The sequence below is a fragment of the Taudactylus pleione genome, unplaced genomic scaffold, assembly GCF_031769625.1.
Source record: "Taudactylus pleione unplaced genomic scaffold, aTauple2 ptg000050l, whole genome shotgun sequence".
NCBI lineage: Eukaryota > Metazoa > Chordata > Amphibia > Anura > Myobatrachidae > Taudactylus > Taudactylus pleione.
Genome location: NW_028284452.1, coordinates 1,334,565 through 1,356,757, shown reverse-complemented (window position 1 = coordinate 1,356,757; position 22,193 = coordinate 1,334,565). Strand labels below are relative to the sequence as shown.

The 22,193-nt window shown below is 38.6% G+C and overlaps 25 non-coding genes across 25 annotated transcripts; all 25 read right to left on the bottom strand.

Annotated features, from left to right (window-relative positions):
- Nucleotides 1-1,741: 1,741 nt before the first annotated feature.
- TRNAV-CAC (transfer RNA valine (anticodon CAC)) lies at nt 1,742-1,814 on the bottom strand. Its single transcript has one exon. It is a non-coding gene; the product is annotated as a tRNA-Val (tRNA).
- A 228-nt stretch (nt 1,815-2,042) lies between these two features.
- TRNAV-CAC (transfer RNA valine (anticodon CAC)) lies at nt 2,043-2,115 on the bottom strand. The gene has a single exon. It is a non-coding gene; the product is annotated as a tRNA-Val (tRNA).
- A 909-nt stretch (nt 2,116-3,024) lies between these two features.
- Nucleotides 3,025-3,097, bottom strand: TRNAV-AAC (transfer RNA valine (anticodon AAC)). Its single transcript has one exon. It is a non-coding gene; the product is annotated as a tRNA-Val (tRNA).
- A 233-nt stretch (nt 3,098-3,330) lies between these two features.
- On the bottom strand, nt 3,331-3,403 carry TRNAV-AAC (transfer RNA valine (anticodon AAC)). The gene has a single exon. It is a non-coding gene; the product is annotated as a tRNA-Val (tRNA).
- An 882-nt stretch (nt 3,404-4,285) lies between these two features.
- On the bottom strand, nt 4,286-4,358 carry TRNAV-CAC (transfer RNA valine (anticodon CAC)). The gene has a single exon. It is a non-coding gene; the product is annotated as a tRNA-Val (tRNA).
- Nucleotides 4,359-5,221: 863 nt separating this feature from the next.
- Nucleotides 5,222-5,294, bottom strand: TRNAV-UAC (transfer RNA valine (anticodon UAC)). The gene has a single exon. It is a non-coding gene; the product is annotated as a tRNA-Val (tRNA).
- A 575-nt stretch (nt 5,295-5,869) lies between these two features.
- TRNAV-CAC (transfer RNA valine (anticodon CAC)) lies at nt 5,870-5,942 on the bottom strand. Its single transcript has one exon. It is a non-coding gene; the product is annotated as a tRNA-Val (tRNA).
- Nucleotides 5,943-6,972: 1,030 nt separating this feature from the next.
- TRNAG-CCC (transfer RNA glycine (anticodon CCC)) lies at nt 6,973-7,045 on the bottom strand. Its single transcript has one exon. It is a non-coding gene; the product is annotated as a tRNA-Gly (tRNA).
- Nucleotides 7,046-7,140: 95 nt separating this feature from the next.
- Nucleotides 7,141-7,213, bottom strand: TRNAV-CAC (transfer RNA valine (anticodon CAC)). The gene has a single exon. It is a non-coding gene; the product is annotated as a tRNA-Val (tRNA).
- A 1,519-nt stretch (nt 7,214-8,732) lies between these two features.
- TRNAV-AAC (transfer RNA valine (anticodon AAC)) lies at nt 8,733-8,805 on the bottom strand. The gene has a single exon. It is a non-coding gene; the product is annotated as a tRNA-Val (tRNA).
- A 540-nt stretch (nt 8,806-9,345) lies between these two features.
- On the bottom strand, nt 9,346-9,418 carry TRNAV-CAC (transfer RNA valine (anticodon CAC)). The gene has a single exon. It is a non-coding gene; the product is annotated as a tRNA-Val (tRNA).
- Nucleotides 9,419-9,804: 386 nt separating this feature from the next.
- On the bottom strand, nt 9,805-9,877 carry TRNAV-CAC (transfer RNA valine (anticodon CAC)). Its single transcript has one exon. It is a non-coding gene; the product is annotated as a tRNA-Val (tRNA).
- A 1,701-nt stretch (nt 9,878-11,578) lies between these two features.
- Nucleotides 11,579-11,651, bottom strand: TRNAV-AAC (transfer RNA valine (anticodon AAC)). Its single transcript has one exon. It is a non-coding gene; the product is annotated as a tRNA-Val (tRNA).
- Nucleotides 11,652-11,922: 271 nt separating this feature from the next.
- Nucleotides 11,923-11,995, bottom strand: TRNAV-AAC (transfer RNA valine (anticodon AAC)). The gene has a single exon. It is a non-coding gene; the product is annotated as a tRNA-Val (tRNA).
- A 1,065-nt stretch (nt 11,996-13,060) lies between these two features.
- On the bottom strand, nt 13,061-13,133 carry TRNAV-AAC (transfer RNA valine (anticodon AAC)). The gene has a single exon. It is a non-coding gene; the product is annotated as a tRNA-Val (tRNA).
- Nucleotides 13,134-13,850: 717 nt separating this feature from the next.
- On the bottom strand, nt 13,851-13,923 carry TRNAV-CAC (transfer RNA valine (anticodon CAC)). The gene has a single exon. It is a non-coding gene; the product is annotated as a tRNA-Val (tRNA).
- A 422-nt stretch (nt 13,924-14,345) lies between these two features.
- TRNAV-AAC (transfer RNA valine (anticodon AAC)) lies at nt 14,346-14,418 on the bottom strand. The gene has a single exon. It is a non-coding gene; the product is annotated as a tRNA-Val (tRNA).
- Nucleotides 14,419-15,178: 760 nt separating this feature from the next.
- Nucleotides 15,179-15,251, bottom strand: TRNAV-AAC (transfer RNA valine (anticodon AAC)). Its single transcript has one exon. It is a non-coding gene; the product is annotated as a tRNA-Val (tRNA).
- A 717-nt stretch (nt 15,252-15,968) lies between these two features.
- Nucleotides 15,969-16,041, bottom strand: TRNAV-CAC (transfer RNA valine (anticodon CAC)). The gene has a single exon. It is a non-coding gene; the product is annotated as a tRNA-Val (tRNA).
- Nucleotides 16,042-16,807: 766 nt separating this feature from the next.
- On the bottom strand, nt 16,808-16,880 carry TRNAV-AAC (transfer RNA valine (anticodon AAC)). The gene has a single exon. It is a non-coding gene; the product is annotated as a tRNA-Val (tRNA).
- A 233-nt stretch (nt 16,881-17,113) lies between these two features.
- TRNAV-CAC (transfer RNA valine (anticodon CAC)) lies at nt 17,114-17,186 on the bottom strand. The gene has a single exon. It is a non-coding gene; the product is annotated as a tRNA-Val (tRNA).
- Nucleotides 17,187-18,735: 1,549 nt separating this feature from the next.
- On the bottom strand, nt 18,736-18,808 carry TRNAV-AAC (transfer RNA valine (anticodon AAC)). The gene has a single exon. It is a non-coding gene; the product is annotated as a tRNA-Val (tRNA).
- An 870-nt stretch (nt 18,809-19,678) lies between these two features.
- TRNAV-CAC (transfer RNA valine (anticodon CAC)) lies at nt 19,679-19,751 on the bottom strand. Its single transcript has one exon. It is a non-coding gene; the product is annotated as a tRNA-Val (tRNA).
- An 80-nt stretch (nt 19,752-19,831) lies between these two features.
- Nucleotides 19,832-19,904, bottom strand: TRNAV-CAC (transfer RNA valine (anticodon CAC)). The gene has a single exon. It is a non-coding gene; the product is annotated as a tRNA-Val (tRNA).
- A 270-nt stretch (nt 19,905-20,174) lies between these two features.
- TRNAV-AAC (transfer RNA valine (anticodon AAC)) lies at nt 20,175-20,247 on the bottom strand. Its single transcript has one exon. It is a non-coding gene; the product is annotated as a tRNA-Val (tRNA).
- Between the last annotated feature and the right edge of the window lie 1,946 nt (nt 20,248-22,193).

Here is a 22,193-nt window from a genome sequence, read left to right as displayed (position 1 = left end):
GTTTCTGCCCAGTTTCGAAAAGGGGACCTTTCGCGTGTGAGGCGAACGTGATAACCACTACACTACAGAAACTGCCTCTGCAAAAATGGAAAAGTATTGCACCTGGAAGAGCCATAGTAACAGAATTAAAATCATAACGTAAAAGTATGTTTCTGCCTAGTTTCGAACAGGGGACCTTTCGCGTGTGAGGTGAACGTGATAACCACTACACTACAGAAACTGCTTCTGTGAGGATGGAAAAGTATTGAACCTGGAAGAGCCATAGTAACAGAATACTCTTAAAATCATAACGTAAAAGTATTTTTCTGCCCAGTTTCGAACTGGGGACCTTTCGCGTATGAGGCGAACGTGATAACCACTACACTACAGAAACTGCCTCTGCAGGGACAGAAAAATATTGAAACTGGAAGACCCATAGTAACAGAATACTCTTAAAATCATAACGTAAAAGTATGTTTCTGCCCACTTTCAAACTGGGGACCTTTCGCGTGGGAGGCGAATGTTATAACCACTACACTACAGAAACTGCCTCTGTGGGTACGGAAAAGTATTGAACCTGGAAGACCCATAGTAAAAGAATCCTCATAAAATCATAAAGTAAAAGTATGTTTCTGCCCACTATCAAACAGAGGACCTTTCGCATATGAGATGATTGTGATAACCACTACACTACAAAAACTGCCTCTTGGGGAAAGGAATAGAATTAAACTTGGATGTGCAATTTGCATATGGGCTTTCAAAAATATTTTTTCTGCTAATAGTAACAGAAAAATCCAAAATAAAAAAAAAATTCTGCCCAGTTTCAAAATAGGGACCTTTCACGTGTAAGGCGAAAGTGATAACCACTACACTACAGAAACTGCCTCTGTGGGGTTGGAAAAGTATTGAACCGGGAAGAGCCATAGTAACAGAATACTCTTAAAATCATAAAGTAAAAGTAAATTTCTGCCCAGTTTCAATCTGGGACCTTTCGCGTGTGAGGCGAACGTGATAACCACTACACTACAGAAACAGCCTCTTGAGGAGTGGCAAAGTATTGAACCTGGAAGAGCCATGGTTATAGAATACTCATAAAATCATAAAGTAAAAGTATGTTTCTGCCTACTTTCAAACTGAGGACCTTTCGCATATGAGATGAACATGATAACCACTACACTACGAAAACTGCCTCTTGGGGAACAGAAAAGAATTAAACTTGGAAGTGCAATTTGCATATGGGCTTTCAAAAATATTTTTTCTGCTAATAGTAACAGAAAAATCCTAAAATCATAAATAAAAAAAAAGGATCTGCCCAGTTTCAAACTGGGGACCTTTCGCGTGTGAGGCGAACGTGATAACCACTACACTACAGAAACTGCCTCTGCAGGGACAGAAAAGTATTGAACCTGGAAGACCCATAGTAAAAGAATCCTCATAAAATCATAAAGTAAAAGAATGTTTTTGCCCACTTTCAAACTGGGGACCTTTCGCGTGTGAGGCGAATGTGATAACCACTACACTACAGAAACTGCCGCTGCGGGGACAGAAAAGTATTGAACCTGGAAAACCCATAGTAAAAGAATCCTCATAAAATCATAAAGTAAAAGTATGTTTTTGCCCACTTTCAAACTGGGGACCTTTCGCGTGTTAGGCGAATGTGATAACCACTACACTACAGAAACTGCCTCTGTGGGGATGGAAAAGTATTGAACCTGGAAGAGCCATAGTAACAGAATACTCTTAAAATCATAATGTAAAAGTATGTTTCTGCCCAGTTTCGAAATGGGGACCTTTCGCGTGTGAGGCGAACGTGATAACCACTACACTACAGAAACTGCCTCTGCAAAAATGGAAAAGTATTGCACCTAGAAGAGCCATAGTAACAGAATTAAAATCATAACGTAAAAGTATGTTTCTGCCTACTTTCGTACAGGGGACCTTTCGCGTGTTAGGTGAATGTGATAACCACTACACTACAGAAACTGCTTCTGCGAGGGCGGAAAAGTATTGAACCTGGAAGAGCCATAGTAACAGAATACTCTTAAAATCATAACGGAAAAGTATTTTTCTGCCCAGTTTCGAACTGGGGACCTTTCGCGTGTGAGGCGAACGTGATAACCACTACACTACAGAAACTGCCTCTGCAGGGACCGAAAAATATTGAACCTGGAAGACCCATAGTAACAGAATACTCTTAAAATCATAACGTAAAAGTATTTTCTGCCCACTTTCAAACTGGGGACCTTTCGCGTGGGAGGCGAATGTGATAACCACTTCACTACAGAAACTGCGTCTGTGCCAACGGAAAAGTATTGAAACTGGAAGAGCCATAGAAACAGAATACTAATAAAATCATAAAGTAAAAGTATGTTTCTGCCTACTTTCAAACTGAGGACCTTTCGCATATGAGATGAATATGATAACCACTACACTACAAAAACTGCCTCTTGGAGAACTGAAAAGAATTAAACTCGGAAGTGCAATTTGCATATGGGCTTTCAAAAATATTTTTTCTGCTAATAGTAACAGAAAAATCCAAAAAAAAAAAAAAATTCTGCCCAGTTTCAAAATAGGGACCTTTCACGTGTAAGGCGAAAGTGATAACCACTACACTACAGAAACTGCCTCTGTGGGGTTGGAAAAGTATTGAACCGGGAAGAGCCATAGTAACAGAATACTCTTAAAATCATAAAGTAAAAGTAAATCTCTGCCCAGTTTCAAACAGGGGACCTTTCGCGTGTGAGGCGAACGTGATAACCACTACACTACAGAAACAGCCTCTTGAGGAGTGGCAAAGTATTGAACCTGGAAGAGCCATGGTTATAGAATACTCATAAAATCATAAAGTAAAAGTATGTTTCTGCCTACTTTCAAACTGAGGACCTTTCGCATATGAGATGAACATGATAACCACTACACTACGAAAACTGCCTCTTGGGGAACGGAAAAGAATTAAACTTGGAAGTGCAATTTGCATATGGGCTTTCAAAAATATTTTTTCTGCTACTAGTAACAGAAAAATCATAAAATCATAAATAAAAAAAATGTTTCTGCCCAGTTTCGAACTGGGGACCTTTCGCGTGTTAGGTGAACGTGATAACCACTACACTACAGAAACTGCCTCTGTGGGGTTGGAAAAGTATTGAACCTGGAAGACCCATAGTAACAGTATACTCATAAAAACATAAAGTAAAAGTATGTTTCTGCCCACTTTCAAACTGGGGACCTTTTGCTTGTTTGGCGAATGTGATAACCACTACACTACAGAAACTGCCTCTGTGGGTACGGAAAAGTAATGAACCTGGAAGAGCCATAGTAACAGAATACTCTTAAAATCATAAATAAAAAAAATGTTTCTGCCCAGTTTCGAACTGGGGACCTTTCGCGTGTTAGACGAACGTGATAACCACTACACTACAGAAACTGCCGCTGCGGGGTTGGTAAAGTATTGAACCTGGAAGATCCATAGTAACAGAATACTCTTAAAATCATAACGTAAAAGTATGTTTCTGCCCAGTTTCAAACTGGGAACTTTTTGCATGTTAGGCGAACGTGATAACCACTACACTACAGAAACTGCGTCTGTGCCAACGGAAAAGTATTGAAACTGGAAGAGCCATAGTAACAGAATACTAATAAAATCATAAAGTAAAAGTATGTTTCTGCCTACTTTCAAACTGAGGACCTTTCGCATTTGAGATGAATATGATAACCACTACACTACAAAAACTGCCTCTTGGAGAACTGAAAAGAATTAAACTCAGAAGTGCAATTTGCATATGGGCTTTCAAAAATATTTTTTCTGCTAATAGTAACAGAAAAATCCTAAAATCATAAATAAAAAAATAGGTTCTGCCCACTTTCAAACTGGGGACCTTTCGCGTGTGAGGCGAACGTGATAACCACTACACTACAGAAACTGCCTCTGCAGGGATTGAAAAGTATTGAACCTGGAAGACCCATAGTAAAAGAATCCTCATAAAATCATAAAGTAAAAGTATGTTTTTGCTCACTTTCAAACTGGGGACTTTTCGCGTGTGAGGCGAACGTGATAACCACTACACTACAGAAACTGCCTCTGCGGGGACAGAAAAGTATTGAACCTGGAAGACCCATAGTAAAAGAATCCTCATAAAATCATAAAGTAAAAGTATGTTTTTGCCCACTTTCAAACTGGGGACCTTTCGCGTGTTAGGCGAATGTGATAACCACTACACTACAGAAACTGCCTCTGTGGGGAGGGAAAAGTATTGAACCTGGAAGAGCCATAGTAACAGAATACTCTTAAAATCATAATGTAAAAGTATGTTTCTGCCCAGTTTCGAAATGGGGACCTTTCGCGTGTGAGGCGAACGTGATAACCACTACACTACAGAAACTGCCTCTGCAAAAACGGAAAAGTATTGCACCTGGAAGAGCCATAGTAACAGAATTAAAATCATAACATAAAAGTATGTTTCTGCCTAGTTTCAAACAGGGGACCTTTCGCGTGTGAGGTTAACGTGATAACCACTACACTACAGAAACAGCTTCTGCGAGGACAGAAAAGTATTGAACCTGGAAGAGCCATAGTAACAGAATAAAGTAAAAGTATGTTTCTGACTACTTTCAAACTGAGGACCTTTCGCATATGAGATGAATATGATAACCACTACACTACAAAAACTGCCTCTTGGAGAACTGAAAAGAATTAAACTCGGAAGTGCAATTTGCATAAGGGCTTTCAAAAATATTTTTTCTGCTAATAGTAACAGAAAAATCCTAAAATCATAAATAAAAAAAAAGGATCTGCCCAGTTTCAAACTGGGGACCTTTCGCGTGTGAGGCGAATGTGATAACCACTACACTACAGAAACTGCCTCTGCAGGGACAGAAAAGTATTGAACCTGGAAGACCCATAGTAAAAGAATCCTCATAAAATCATAAAGTAAAAGTATGTTTTTGCCCACTTTCAAACTGGGGACCTTTCGCGTGTGAGGCGAATGTGATAACCACTACACTACAGAAACTGCCACTGCGGGGACAGAAAAGTATTGAACCTGGAAAACCCATAGTAAAAGAATCCTCATAAAATCATAAAGTAAAAGTATGTTTTTGCCCACTTTCAAACTGGGGACCTTTTGCGTGTTAGGCGAATGTGATAACCACTACACTACAGAAACTGACTCTGTGGGGACGGAAAAGTATTGAACCTGGAAGAGCCATAGTAACAGAATACTCTTAAAATCATAATGTAAAAGTATGTTTCTGCCCAGTTTCGAAATGGGGACCATTCACGTGTAAGGCGAAAGTGATAACCACTACACTACAGAAACTGCCTCTTGTGGAGTGGCAAAGTATTGAACCTGGAAGAGCCATGGTTATAGAATACTCTTAAAATCATAATGTAAAAGTATGTTTCTGCCCACTTTCAAACTGAGGATCTTTCGCATATGAGATGAACGTGATAACCACTACACTACAGAAACTGCCTCTTGGGGAACGGAAAAGAATTAAACTTGGAAGTGCAATTTGCATATGGGCTTTCAAAAATATTTTTTCTGCTACTAGTAACAGAAAAATCCTAAAATCATAAATAAAAAAAATGTTGCTGCCAGTTTCGAACCGGGGACCTTTCGCGTGTTAGGCGAACGTGATAACCACTACACTACAGAAACTGCCTCTGCGGGGTTGGAAAAGTATTGAACCTGGAAGACCCATAGTAACAGTATCCTCATAAAAACATAAAGTAAAAGTATGTTTCTGCCCACTTTCAAACTGGGGACTGTTTGCTTGTTTGGCGAATGTGATAACCACTACACTACAGAAACTGCCTCTGTGGGTATGGAAAAGTAATGAACCTGGAAGAGCCATAGTAACAGAATACTCTTAAAATCATAACGAAAAAGTATGTTTCTGCCCAGTTTTGAACTGGGGACCTTTCGCGTGTGAGGCGAACGTGATAACCACTACACTACAGAAACTGCCTCTGCAGGGACGGAAAAATATTGAACCTGGAAGACCCATAGTAACAGAATACTATTAAAATCATAACGTAAAAGTATGTTTCTGCCCAGTTTCAAACTGGGAACTTTTTGCGTGTTAGGCGAACGTGATAACCACTACACTACAGAAACTGCGTCTGTGCCAACGGAAAAGTTTTGAAACTGGAAGAGCCATAGTAACAGAATACTAATAAAATCATAAAGTAAAAGTATGTTTCTGCCTACTTTCAAACTGAGGACCTTTCGCATATGAGATGAATATGATAACCACTACACTACAAAAAATGCCTCTTGGAGAACTGAAAAGAATTAAACTCGGAAGTGCAATTTGCATATGGGCTTTCAAAAATATTTTTTCTGCTAATAGTAACAGAAAAATCATAAAATCATAAATAAAAAAAAAGGGTCTGCCCAGTTTCAAACTGGGGACCTTTCGCGTGTGAGGCGAACGTGATAACCACTACACTACAGAAACTGCCTCTGGGGAGACAGAAAAGTATTGAACCTGGAAGACCCATAGTAAAAGAATCCTCATAAAATTATAAAGTAAAAGTATGTTTTTGCCCACTTTCAAACTGAGGACCTTTCGCGTGTGAGGCGAATGTGATAACCACTACACTACAGAAACTGCCTCTGTGTGGACGGAAAAGTATTGAACCTGGAAGAGCCATAGTAACAGAATACTCTTAAAATCATAATGTAAAAGTATGTTTCTGCCCAGTTTCGAAATGGGGACCTTTCGCGTGTGAGGCGACCGTGATAACCACTACACTACAGAAACTGCCTCTGCAAAAACGGAAAAGTATTGCACCTGGAAGAGCCATAGTAACAGAATTAAAATCATAACGTAAAAGTATGTTTCTGCCTAGTTTCAAACAGGGGACCTTTCGCGTGTGAGGTGAATGTGATAACCACTACACTACAGAAACTGCTTCTGTGAGGACGGAAAAGTATTGAACCTGGAAGAGCCATAGTAACAGAATACTCTTAAAATCATAACGTAAAAGTATTTTTCTGCCCAGTTTCGAACTGGGGACCTTTCGCGTGGGAGGCAAACGTGATAACCACTACACTACAGAAACTGCCTCTGCAGGGACAGAAAAATATTTAACCTGGAAGATCCATAGTAACAGAATACTCTTAAAATCATAACGTAAATAATCATAAATAAAAAAAATGTTTCTGCCCAGTTTCGAACTGGGGACCTTTCGCGTGTGAGGCGAATGTGATAACCACTACACTACAGAAACTGCCTCTGCGGGGTTTGAAAAGTATTGAACCTGGAAGATCCATAGTAACAGTATCCTCATAAAATCATAAAGTAAAAGTATGTTTCTGCCCACTTTCAAACTGGGGACCTTTCACGTGTAAGGCGAAAGTGATAACCACTACACTACAGAAACTGCCTCTGTGGGGTTGGAAAAGTATTGAACCGGGAAGAGCCATAGTAACAGAATACTCTTAAAATCATAAAGTAAAAGTAAGTTTCTGCCCAGTTTCAAACAGGGGACCTTTCGCGTGTGAGGCGAACGTGATAACCACTACACTACAGAAACTGCCTCTTGTGGAGTGGCAAAGTATTGAACCTGGAAGAGCCATGGTTATAGAATACTCTTAAAATCATAATGTAAAATTATGTTTCTGCCCACTTTCAAACTGAGGATCTTTCGCATATGAGATGAACGTGATAACCACTACACTACATAAACTGCCTCTTGGGGAACGGAAAAGAATTAAACTTGGAAGTGCAATTTGCATATGGGCTTTCTAAAATATTTTTTCTGCTACTAGTAACAGAAAAATCCTAAAATCATAAATACAAAAAATGTTTCTGCCTAGTTTCGAACTGGGGACCTTTCACGTGTAAGGCTAAAGTGATAACCACTACACTACAGAAACTGCCTCTGTGGGGATGGAAAAGTATTGAACCGGGAAGAGCCATAGTAACAGAATACTCTTAAAATCATAAAGTAAAAGTATGATTCTGCCTACTTTCAAACTGAGGACTTTTCGAATATGAGATGAATGTGATAACCACTACACTACAGAAACAGCCTCTTGAGGAGTGGCAAAGTATTGAACCTGGAAGAGCCATAGTAACAGAATACTCTTAAAATCATAATGTAAAAGAATGTTTCTGCCCCACTTTCAAACTGAGGATCTTTCGCATATGAGATGAACATGATAACCACTACACTACAGAAACTGCCTCTTGGGGAATGGAAAAGATTTAAACCTGGAAGTGCAATTTGCATATGGGCTTTCAAAAATATTTTTTCTGCTAATAGTAACAGAAAAATCCAAAATAAAAAAAAATTTCCAGCCCAGTTTCAAACTGGGAACTTTTTGCGTGTTAGGCGAACGTGATAACCACTACACTACAGAAACTGCCTCTGCGGGGACGGAAAAGTATTGAAAGTAAAAGTATGATTCTGCCCACTTTCAAACTGGGGACCTTTCGCGTGTTAGGCGATTGTGATAACCACTACACTACAGAAACTGCCTCTGTGGGGACGGAAAAGTATTGAACCTGGAAGACCCATAGTAACAGAATACATATAAAATCATAAAGTAAAAGTATGTTTCTGCCTACTTTCAAACTGAGGACCTTTCACATATGAGATGAATGTGATAACCACTACACTACAAAAACTGCCTCTTGGGGAACGGAAAAGAATTAAAATTGGAAGTGCAATTTGCATATGGGCTTTCAAAAATATTTTTTCCGCTACTAGTAACTGAAAAATCCTAAAATCCTAAAAAAAAAAATGTTTCTGCCCAGTTTCGAACTGGGGACCTTTCGCGTGTTAGGCGAACGTGATAACCACTACACTACAGAAACTGCCTCTGTGGGTATCGAAAAGTATTGAACCTGGAAGATCCATAGTAACAGTATCCTCATAAAATCATAAAGTAAAAGTATGTTTCTGCCCACTTTCAAACTGGGGACCTTTCGCGTCTGAGGCGAATGTGATAACCACTACACTACAGAAACTGCCTCTGTGGGTACGGAAAAGTATTGAACCTGGAAGAGCCATAGTAACAGAATACTCTTAAAATCATAACTTTTAAAGTATGTTTTTGCCCAGTTTCGAACTTGGGACCTTTCGCGTGTGAGGCGAACGTGATAATCACTACACTACAGAAACTACCTCTGCAGAGATGGAAAAATATTGAACCTGGAAGACCCATAGTAACAGAATCCTCAAAAAATCATAAAGTAAAAGTATGTTTCTGCCCACTTTCAAACTGAGGACCTTTCGCATATGAGATGAAAGTGATAACCACTACACTTCAGAAACTGCCTCTGCGGGTACGGAAAAGTATTGAACCTGGAAGAGCCATAGTAACAGAATACTCTAAAATTCATAACGTGAAAGTATATTTCTGCCCAGTTTCGAACTGGGGACCTTTCGCGTGTGAGGCGAACGTGATAACCACTACACTACAGAAACTGCCTCTGCGGGAACTGAAAAGTATTGAACCTGGAAGACCCATAGTAACAGAATCCTCATAAAATCATAAAGTAAAAGTATGTTTCTGCCCACTATCAAACAGAGGACCTTTCACATATGAGATGATTGTGATAACCACTACACTACAGAAACTGCCTCTTGTGGAGTGGCAAAGTATTGAACCTGGAAGAGCCATAGTAAAAGAATCCTCATAAAATCATAAAGTAAAAGTATGTTTTTGCCCACTTTCAAACTGGGGACCTTTCGCATGTTAGGCGAATGTGATAACCACTACACTACAGAAACTGCCTCTGTGGGGACGGAAAAGTATTGAACCTGGAAAAGCCATAGTAACAGAATACTCTTAAAATCATAATGTAAAAGTATGTTTCTGCCCAGTTTCGAAATGGGGACCTTTCGCGTGTGAGGCGAACGTGATAACCACTACACTACAGAAACTGCCTCTGCAAAAACGGAAAAGTATTGCACCTGGAAGAGCCATAGTAACAGAATTAAAATCATAACATAAAAGTATGTTTCTGCCTAGTTTCAAAGAGGGGACCTTTCGCGTGTGAGGTTAACGTGATAACCACTACACTACAGAAACAGCTTCTGCGAGGACAGAAAAGTATTGAACCTGGAAGAGCCATAGTAACAGAATAAAGTAAAAGTATGTTTCTGACTACTTTCAAACTGAGGACCTTTCGCATATGAGATGAATATGATAACCACTACACTACAAAAACTGCCTCTTGGAGAACTGAAAAGAATTAAACTCGGAAGTGCAATTTGCATAAGGGCTTTCAAAAATATTTTTTCTGCTACTAGTAACAGAAAAATACTAAAATCATAAATAAAAAAAATGTTTCTGCCCAGTTTCGAACTAGGGACCTTTCTCATGTGAGGCGAATATGATAACCACTACACTACAGAAACTGCCTCTGTGGGTATGGAAAAGTATTGAACCTGGAAGACCCATAGTAACAGAATACTCTTAAATTCATAACGTGAAATTATGTTTCTGCCCAGTTTCGACCTGAGGACCTTTCGCGTGTGAGGCGAACGTGATAACCACTACACTACAGAAACTGCCTTTGCGGAAGTGAAAAGTTTTGAACCTGGAAGAACCATAGTAACAGTATCCTCATAAAATCATAAAGTAAAAGTATGTTTCTGCCCACTTTCAAACTGGGGACCTTTCGCGTGTGAGGCGAACGTGATAACCACTACACTACAGAAACTGCCTCTGTGGGGACGGAAAAGTATTGAACCTGGAAGACCCATAGTAACAGAATACTCAGAAAATCATAAAGTAAAAGTATGTTTCTGCCTACTTTCAAACTGAGGACCTTTCACATATGAGATGAATGTGATAACCACTACACTACAAAAACTGCCTCTTGGGGAACGGAAAAGAATTAAACTTGGAAGTGCAATTTGCATATGGCTCTTTCAAAAATATTTTTTCTGCTACTAGTAACAGAAAAATACTAAAATCATAAATAAAAAAAATGTTTCTGCCCAGTTTCGAACTAGGGACCTTTTTCGTGTGAGGCGAATATGATAACCACTACACTACAGAAACTGCCTCTGTGGGTATGGAAAAGTATTGAACCTGGAAGACCCATAGTAACAGAATACTCTTAAAATCATAACATGAAATTATGTTTCTGCCCAGTTTCGACCTGAGGACCTTTCGCGTGTGAGGCGAACGTGATAACCACTACACTACAGAAACTGCCTTTGCGGAAGTGAAAAGTTTTGAACCTGGAAGAACCATAGTAACAGTATCCTCATAAAATCATAAAGTAAAAGTATGTTTCTGCCCACTTTCAAACTGGGGACCTTTCGCGTGTGAGGCGAACGTGATAACCACTACACTACAGAAACTGCCTCTGTGGGGACGGAAAAGTATTGAACCTGGAAGACCCATAGTAACAGAATACTCAGAAAATCATAAAGTAAAAGTATGTTTCTGCCTACTTTCAAACTGAGGACCTTTCACATATGAGATGAATGTGATAACCACTACACTACAAAAACTGCTTCTTGGGGAACGGAAAAGAATTAAAGTTGGAAGTGCAATTTGCATATGGGCTTTCAAAAATATTTTTTCCGCTACTAGTAACAGAAAAATCCTAAAATCATAAATAAAAAAAATGTTTCTGCCAAGTTTCGAACTGGGGACCTTTCGCGTGTTAGGCGAACGTGATAACCACTACACTACAGAAACTGCCTCTGCGGGGATGGAAAAGTATTGAACCTGGAAGACCCATAGTAACAGAATACTCCTAAAATCATAAAGTAAAAGTATGTTTCTGCCTACTTTTCAAACTTTGGACTTTTCACATATGAGATGAATGTGATAACAACTACACTACAAAAACTGCCTCTTGGGGAACGGAAAAGAATTAAACTTGGAAGTGCAATTTGCATATGGGCTTTCAAAAATATTTTTTCTGCTACTAGTTACAGAAAAATCATAAAATCATAAATAAAAAAAAATTTTCTGCCCAGTTTCGAACTGGGGACCTTTCGCGTGTTAGGCAAACGTGATAACCACTACACTACAGAAACTGCCTCTGCAAAGATGGAAAAATATTGAACCTGGAAGATCCATAGTAACAGTATCCTCATAAAATCATAAAGTAAAAGTATGTTTCTGCCCACTTTCAAACTGTGGACCTTTCGCGTGTGAGGCGAATGTGATAACCACTACACTACAGAAACTGCCTCTGTAGGTATGGAAAAGTATTGAACCTGGAAGAGCCATAGTAACAGAATACTCTTAAAATCATAACGTAAAAGTATGTTTCTGCCCAGTTTGGAACTGGGGACCTTTCGCGTGTGAGGCGAACGTGATAACCACTACATTACAGAAACTGCCTCTGCAAAGATGGAAAAATATTGAACCTGCAAGACCCATAGTAACAGAATCCTCAAAAAATCATAAAGTAAAAGTATGTTTCTGCCCACTTTCAAACTGAGGACCTTTCGCATATGAGATGAACGTGATAACCACTACACTACAGAAACAGCCTCTTGTGGATTGGCAAAGTATTGAACCTGGAAGAGCCATTGTAACAGAATACTCTTAAAATCATAATGTAAAAGTATGTTTCTGCCCCACTTTCAAACTGAGGATCTTTCGCATATGAGATGAACGTGATAACCACTACAATACAGAAACTGCCTCTTGGGGAATGGAAAAGAATTAAACCTGGAAGTGCTATTTGTATATGGGCTTTCAAAAATATTTTTTCTGCTAATAGTAACAGAAAAATCCTAAATAAAAAGAAATTTTCTGCCCAATTTCAAATTGGGAACTTTTTGCGTGTTAGGCGAACGTGATAACCACTACACTACAGAAACTGCGTCTGTGCCAACAGAAAAGTATTGAACCTGGAAGAGCCATTGTAACAGAATACTCTTAAAATCATAATGTAAAAGTATGTTTCTGCCTACTTTCAAACTGAGGACCTTTCGCATATGAGATGAATATGATAACCACTACACTACAAAAACTGCCTCTTGGAGAACTGAAAAGAATTAAACTCGGAAGTGCTATTTGCATATGGGCTTTCAAAAATATTTTTTCTGCTAATAGTAACAGAAAAATCCTAAAATCATAAATAAAAAAAATGTTTCTGCCCAGCTTCAAACTGGGGACCTTTCGCAAGTTAGGCGAACGTGATAACCACTACACTACAGAAACTGCCTCTGCGCGGACAGAAAAGTATTGAAAGTAAAAGTATGTTTCTGCCCACTTTCAAACTGGGGACCTTTCGCGTGTTAGGCGATTGTGATAACCACTACACTACAGAAACTGCCTCTGTGGGGACGGAAAAGTATTGTACCTGGAAGACCCATAGTAACAGAATACTCCTAAAATCATAAAGTAAAAGTATGTTTCTGCCTACTTTCAAACTGAGGACCTTTCGCATATGAGATGAACGTGATAACCACTACACTACAGAAACTGCCTCTTGGGGAATGGAAAAGAATTAAACCTGTTAGTGCAATTTGCATATGGGCTTTCAAAAATATTTTTCCTGCTAATAGTAACAGAAAAATCCTAAATAAAATGAAATTTTCTGCCCAATTTCAAACTGGGAACTTTTTGCGTGTTAGGCGAACGTGATAACCACTACACTACAGAAACTGCGTCTGTGCCAACGGAAAAGTATTGAACCTGGAAGAGCCATAGTAACAGAATACTAATAAAATCATAATGTAAAAGTATGTTTCTGCCTACTTTCAAACTGAGGACCTTTCGCATATGAGATGAATATGATAACCACTACACTACAAAAACTGTCTCTTGGAGAACTGAAAAGAATTAAACTCGGAAGTCCTATTTGCATATGGGCTTTCAAAAATATTTTTTCTGCTAATAGTAACAGAAAATTCCTAAAATCATAAATAATAAAATTGTTTCTGCCCAGCTTCAAACTGGGGACCTTTCGCGTGTGAGGCGAACGTGATAACCACTACACTACAGAAACTGCCTTTGCGGAAGTGAAAAGTTTTGAACCTGGAAGAACCATAGTAACAGTATCCTCATAAAATCATAAAGTAAAAGTATGTTTCTGCCCACTTTCAAACTGGGGACCTTTCGCGTGTGAGGCGAACGTGATAACCACTACACTACAGAAACTGCCTCTGTGGGGACGGAAAAGTATTGAACCTGGAAGACCCATAGTAACAGAATACTCAGAAAATCATAAAGTAAAAGTATGTTTCTGCCTACTTTCAAACTGAGGACCTTTCACATATGAGATGAATGTGATAACCACTACACTACAAAAACTGCTTCTTGGGGAACGGAAAAGAATTAAAGTTGGAAGTGCAATTTGCATATGGGCTTTCAAAAATATTTTTTCCGCTACTAGTAACAGAAAAATCCTAAAATCATAAATAAAAAAAATGTTTCTGCCAAGTTTCGAACTGGGGACCTTTCGCGTGTTAGGCGAACGTGATAACCACTACACTACAGAAACTGCCTCTGCGGGGATTGAAAAGTATTGAACCTGGAAGAACCATAGTAACAGAATACTCCTAAAATCATAAAGTAAAAGTATTTTTCTGCCTACTTTTCAAACTTTGGACTTTTCACATATGAGATGAACGTGATAACCACTACACTACAGAAACAGCCTCTTGTGGATTGGCAAAGTATTGAACCTGGAAGAGCCATTGTAACAGAATACTCTTAAAATCATAATGTAAAAGTATGTTTCTGCCCCACTTTCAAACTGAGGATCTTTCGCATATGAGATGAACGTGATAACCACTACAATACAGAAACTGCCTCTTGGGGAATGGAAAAGAATTAAACCTGGAAGTGCTATTTGTATATGGGCTTTCAAAAATATTTTTTCTGCTAATAGTAACAGAAAAATCCTAAATAAAAAGAAATTTTCTGCCCAATTTCAAATTGGGAACTTTTTGCGTGTTAGGCGAACGTGATAACCACTACACTACAGAAACTGCGTCTGTGCCAACAGAAAAGTATTGAACCTGGAAGAGCCATTGTAACAGAATACTCTTAAAATCATAATGTAAAAGTATGTTTCTGCCTACTTTCAAACTGAGGACCTTTCGCATATGAGATGAATATGATAACCACTACACTACAAAAACTGCCTCTTGGAGAACTGAAAAGAATTAAACTCGGAAGTGCTATTTGCATATGGGCTTTCAAAAATATTTTTTCTGCTAATAGTAACAGAAAAATCCTAAAATCATAAATAAAAAAAATGTTTCTGCCCAGCTTCAAACTGGGGACCTTTCGCAAGTTAGGCGAACGTGATAACCACTACACTACAGAAACTGCCTCTGCGCGGACAGAAAAGTATTGAAAGTAAAAGTATGTTTCTGCCCACTTTCAAACTGGGGACCTTTCGCGTGTTAGGCGATTGTGATAACCACTACACTACAGAAACTGCCTCTGTGGGGACGGAAAAGTATTGTACCTGGAAGACCCATAGTAACAGAATACTCCTAAAATCATAAAGTAAAAGTATGTTTCTGCCTACTTTCAAACTGAGGACCTTTCGCATATGAGATGAACGTGATAACCACTACACTACAGAAACTGCCTCTTGGGGAATGGAAAAGAATTAAACCTGTTAGTGCAATTTGCATATGGGCTTTCAAAAATATTTTTCCTGCTAATAGTAACAGAAAAATCCTAAATAAAATGAAATTTTCTGCCCAATTTCAAACTGGGAACTTTTTGCGTGTTAGGCGAACGTGATAACCACTACACTACAGAAACTGCGTCTGTGCCAACGGAAAAGTATTGAACCTGGAAGAGCCATAGTAACAGAATACTAATAAAATCATAATGTAAAAGTATGTTTCTGCCTACTTTCAAACTGAGGACCTTTCGCATATGAGATGAATATGATAACCACTACACTACAAAAACTGTCTCTTGGAGAACTGAAAAGAATTAAACTCGGAAGTGCTATTTGCATATGGGCTTTCAAAAATATTTTTTCTGCTAATAGTAACAGAAAATTCCTAAAATCATAAATAATAAAATTGTTTCTGCCCAGCTTCAAACTGGGGACCTTTCGCGTGTGAGGCGAACGTGATAACCACTACACTACAGAAACTGCCTTTGCGGAAGTGAAAAGTTTTGAACCTGGAAGAACCATAGTAACAGTATCCTCATAAAATCATAAAGTAAAAGTATGTTTCTGCCCACTTTCAAACTGGGGACCTTTCGCGTGTGAGGCGAACGTGATAACCACTACACTACAGAAACTGCCTCTGTGGGGACGGAAAAGTATTGAACCTGGAAGACCCATAGTAACAGAATACTCAGAAAATCATAAAGTAAAAGTATGTTTCTGCCTACTTTCAAACTGAGGACCTTTCACATATGAGATGAATGTGATAACCACTACACTACAAAAACTGCTTCTTGGGGAACGGAAAAGAATTAAAGTTGGAAGTGCAATTTGCATATGGGCTTTCAAAAATATTTTTTCCGCTACTAGTAACAGAAAAATCCTAAAATCATAAATAAAAAAAATATTTCTGCCAAGTTTCAAACTGGGGACCTTTCGCGTGTTAGGCGAACGTGATAACCACTACACTACAGAAACTGCCTCTGCGGGGATTAAAAAGTATTGAACCTGGAAGACCCATAGTAACAGAATACTCCTAAAATCATAAAGTAAAAGTATTTTTCTGCCTACTTTTCAAACTTTGGACTTTTCACATATGAGATGAATGTGATAACAACTACACTACAAAAACTGCCTCTTGGGGAACGGAAAAGAATTAAACTTGGAAGTGCAATTTGCATATGGGCTTTCAAAAATATTTTTTCTGCTACTAGTTACAGAAAAATTATAAAATCATAAATAAAAAAAATTTTTCTGCCCAGTTTCGAACTGGGGACCTTTCGCGTGTTAGGCGAACGTGATAACCACTACACTACAGAAACTGCCTCTGCGGGGATGGAAAAGTATTGAACCTGGAAGATCCATAGTAACAGTATCCTCATAAAATCATAAAGTAAAAGTATGTTTCTGCCCACTTTCAAACTGTGGACCTTTCGCGTGTGAGGCTAATGTGATAACCACTACACTACAGAAACTGCCTCTGTAGGTACGGAAAAGTATTGAACCTGGAAGAGCCATAGTAACAGAATACTCTTAAAATCATAACGTAAAAGTATGTTTCTGCCCAGTTTCGAACTGGGGACCTTTCGCGTGTGAGGCGAACGTGATAACCACTACATTACAGAAACTGCCTCTGCAAAGATGGAAAAATATTGAACCTGGAAGACCCATAGTAACAGAATCCTCAAAAAATCATAAAGTAAAAGTATGTTTCTGCCCACTTTCAAACTGAGGACCTTTCGCATATGAGATGAACGTGATAACCACTACACTACAGAAACAGCCTCTTGTGGATTGGCAAAGTATTGAACCTGGAAGAGCCATTGTAACAGAATACTCTTAAAATCATAATGTAAAAGTATGTTTCTGCCCCACTTTCAAACTGAGGATCTTTCGCATATGAGATGAACGTGATAACCACTACAATACAGAAACTGCCTCTTGGGGAATGGAAAAGAATTAAACCTGGAAGTGCTATTTGTATATGGGCTTTCAAAAATATTTTTTCTGCTAATAGTAACAGAAAAATCCTAAATAACAAGAAATTTTCTGCCCAATTTCAAATTGGGAACTTTTTGCGTGTTAGGCGAACGTGATAACCACTACACTACAGAAACTGCGTCTGTGCCAACAGAAAAGTATTGAACCTGGTAGAGCCATTGTAACAGAATACTCTTAAAATCATAATGTAAAAGTATGTTTCTGCCTACTTTCAAACTGAGGACCTTTCGCATATGAGATGAATATGATAACCACTACACTACAAAAACTGCCTCTTGGAGAACTGAAAAGAATTAAACTCGGAAGTGCTATTTGCATATGGGCTTTCAAAAATATTTTTTCTGCTAATAGTAACAGAAAAATCCTAAAATCATAAATAAAAAAAATGTTTCTGCACAGCTTCAAACTGGGGACCTTTCGCAAGTTAGGCGAACGTGATAACCACTACACTACAGAAACTGCCTCTGCGCGGACAGAAAAGTATTGAAAGTAAAAGTATGTTTCTGCCCACTTTCAAACTGGGGACCTTTCGCGTGTTAGGCGATTGTGATAACCACTACACTACAGAAACTGCCTCTGTGGGGACGGAAAAGTATTGTACCTGGAAGAGCCATAGTAACAGAATACTCCTAAAATCATAAAGTAAAAGTATGTTTCTGCCTACTTTCAAACTGAGGACCTTTCGCATATGAGATGAATGTGATAACCACTACACTACAAAAACTGCCTCTTGGGGAATGGAAAAGAATTAAACCTGTTAGTGCAATTTGCATATGGGCTTTCAAAAATATTTTTCCTGCTAATAGTAACAGAAAAATCCTAAATAAAAAGAAATTTTCTGCCCAATTTCAAACTGGGAACTTTTTGCGTGTTAGGCGAACGTGATAACCACTACACTACAGAAACTGCGTCTGTGCCAACGGAAAAGTATTGAACCTGGAAGAGCCATAGTAACAGAATACTAATAAAATCATAATGTAAAAGTATGTTTCTGCCTACTTTCAAACTGAGGACCTTTCGCATATGAGATGAATATGATAACCACTACACTACAAAAACTGTCTCTTGGAGAACTGAAAAGAATTAAACTCGGAAGTGCTATTTGCATATGGGCTTTCAAAAATATTTTTTCTGCTAATAGTAACAGAAAATTCCTAAAATCATAAATAATAAAATTGTTTCTGCCCAGCTTCAAACTAGGGACCTTTCGCGTGTTAGGCGAACGTGATAACCACTACACTACAGAAACTGCCTCTGCGGGAATGGAAAAGTATTGAAAGTAAAAGTATGTTTCTGCCCACTTTCAAACTGGGGACCTTTCGCGTGTTAGGCGATTGTGATAACCACTACACTACAGAAACTGCCTCTGTGGGGACGGAAAAGTATTGAACCTGGAAGACCAATAGTAACAGAATACTCCAAAAATCATAAAGTAAAAGTATGTTTCTGCCTACTTTCAAACTGAGGACCTTTCGCATATGAGATGAATGTGATAACCACTACACTACAAAAACTGCCTCTTGGGGAACGGAAAATAATTAAACTTGGAAGTGCAATTTGCATATGGGCTTTCAAAAATATTTTTTCTGCTAATAGTAACAGAAAAATCCAAAATAAAAAAAAAAATTCTGCCCAGTTTCAAACTGGGGACCTTTCGCGTGTTAGGCGAACGTGATAACCACTACACTACAGAAACTGCCTCTGCGGGGTTGGAAAAGTATTGAACCTGGAAGACCCATAGTAACAGTATCCTCATAAAATCATAAAGTATAAGTATGTTTCTGCCCACTTTCAAACTGGGGACCTTTCGCGTGTTAGGCGATTGTGATAACCACTACACTACAGAAACTGCCTCTGTGGGGATGGAAAAGTATTGAACCTGGAAGACCAATAGTAACAGAATACTCCTAAAATCATAAAGTAAAAGTATGTTTCTGCCTACTTTCAAACTGAGGACCTTTCGCATATGAGATGAATGTGATAACCACTACACTACAAAAACTGCCTCTTGGGGAACGGAAAAGAATTAAACTTGGAAGTGCAATTTGCATATGGGCTTTCAAAAATATTTTTTCTGCTACTAGTAACAGAAAAATCCAAAAATCATAAATAAAAAAAATGTTTCTGCCCAGTTTTGAACTGGGGACCTTTCACGTGTGAGGCGAATATGATAACCACTACACTACAGAAACTGCCTCTGTGGGTATGGAAACGTATTAACCCTGGAAGACCCATAGTAACAGAATACTTTAAAAATCATAACGTGAAATTATGTTTCTGCCCAGTTTCGAACTGGGGACCTTTCGCGTGTGAGGCGAACGTGATAACCACTACACTACAGAAACTGCCTCTGCAGGAACTGAAAAGTATTGAACCTGGAAGACCAATAGTAATAGAATCCTCATAAAATCATAAAGTTAAAGTATGTTTCTACCTACTTTCAAACTGAGGACCCTTCGCATATGAGATGATTGTGATAACCACTACACTACAAAAACTGCCTCTTGGGGAAAGGAAAAGAATTAAACTTGGATGTGCAATTTGCATATGGGCTTTAAAAAATATTTTTTCTGCTACTTGTAACAGAAAAATCCTAAAATCATAAATAAAAAAAAAGTTTCTGCCCAGTTTCGAACTGGGGACCTTTCGCGTGTTAGGCGAACGTGATAACCACTACACTACAGAAACTGCCTCTGCGGGGTTGGAAAAGTATTGAACCTGGAAGACCGATAGTAACAGTATCCTCATAAAATCATAAAGTAAAAGTATGTTTCTGCCCACTTTCAAACTGGGGACCTTTCGCGTGTGAGGCGAACGTGATAACCACTACATTACAGAAACTGCCTCTGCAGGAATGGAAAAATATTGAACCTGGAAGACCCATAGTAACAGAATCCTCAAAAAATCATAAAGTAAAAGTATGTTTCTGCCCACTTTCAAACTGAGGACCTTTCGCATATGAGATGAACGTGATAACCACTACACTACAGAAACAGCATCTTGTGGAGTGGCAAAGTATTGAACCTGGAAGAGCCATAGTAACAGAATACTCTTAAAATCATAATGTAAAAGTATGTTTCTGCCCCACTTTCAAACTGAAGATCTTTCGCATATGAGATGAATGTGATAATCACTACACTACAGAAACTGCCTCTTGGGGAATGGAAAAGAATTAAACCTGGAAGTGCAATTTGCATATGGCCTTTCAAAAATATTTTTTCTGCTAATAGTAACAGAAAAATCCTAAATAAAAAGAAATTTTCTGCCCAGTTTCAAACTGGGAACTTTTTTAGTGTTAGGCGAACATGATAACCACTACACTACAGGAACTGCGTCTGTGCCAACGGAAAAGTATTGCACCTGGAAGAGCCATAGTAACAGAAAACTAATAAAATCATAATGTAAAAGTATGTTTCTGCCTACTTTCAAACTGAGGACCTTTCGCATATGAGATGAATATGATAACCACTACACTACAAAAACTACCTCTTGGAGAACTGAAAAGAATTAAACTCGGAAGTGCAATTTGCACATGGGCTTTCAAAAATATTTTTTCTGCTAATAGTAACAGAAAAATCCTAAAATCATAAATAAAAAAAATGTTTCTGCCCAGCTTCATACAGGGGACCTTTCGCGTGTTAGGTGAACGTGATAACCACTACACTACAGAAACTGCCTCTGCGGGGACGGAAAAGTATTGAAAGTAAAAGTATGTTTCTGCCCACTTTCAAACTGGGGACCTTTCGTGTGTTAGGCGATTGTGATAACCACTACACTACAGAAACTGCCTCTGCGGGAACTGAAAAGTATTGAACCTGGAAGCCCCATAGTAACAGAATCCTCATAAAATCATAAAGTAAGAGTGTGTTTCTGCCCACTTTCAAACTGAGGACCTTTTGCATATGAGATGAATGTGATAACCACAATATCATAACGTGAAACTATGTTTCTGCCCAGTTTCGAACTGGCGACCTTTCGCGTGTGAGATGAACGTGATAACCACAACACTATAGAAACTGCTTCAGCGGGCACTGAAAAGTATTTAACCTGGAAGAACCATATTAACAGAATCCTCATAAAATCATAAAGTAAAAGTATGTTCCTGCCCAGTTTCAAACTGGATACCTTTCACGTGTGAGGCGAACGTGATAACCACTACACTACAGAAACTGCCTCTGCAGGGAAGGAAAAATATTGAACCTGGAAGACCCATAGTAACAGAATTAAAATCATAACGTAAAAGTATGTTTCTGCCCAGTTTTGAACAGGGGACCTTTTGCGTGTGAGGCGAACGTGATAACCACTACACTACAGAAACTGCCTCTGAGGGGGTGGAAAAGTATTGAACCTGGAAGATCCATAGTAACAGTATCCTCATAAAATCATAATATAAAAGTATGTTTCTGCCCACATTCAAACTGCGGACCTTTCGCGTGTGAGGCGAATGTTATAACCACTACACTACAGAAACTGCCTCTGTGTGTACGGAAAAGTATTGAACCTGGAAGAGCCATAGTAACAGAATACTCTTAAAATCATAACGTGAAAGTATGTTTCTGCCCAGTTTCGTACTGGAGACATTTCGCGTGTGAGGCGAACGTGATAACCACTACACTACAGAAACTGCCTCTGCA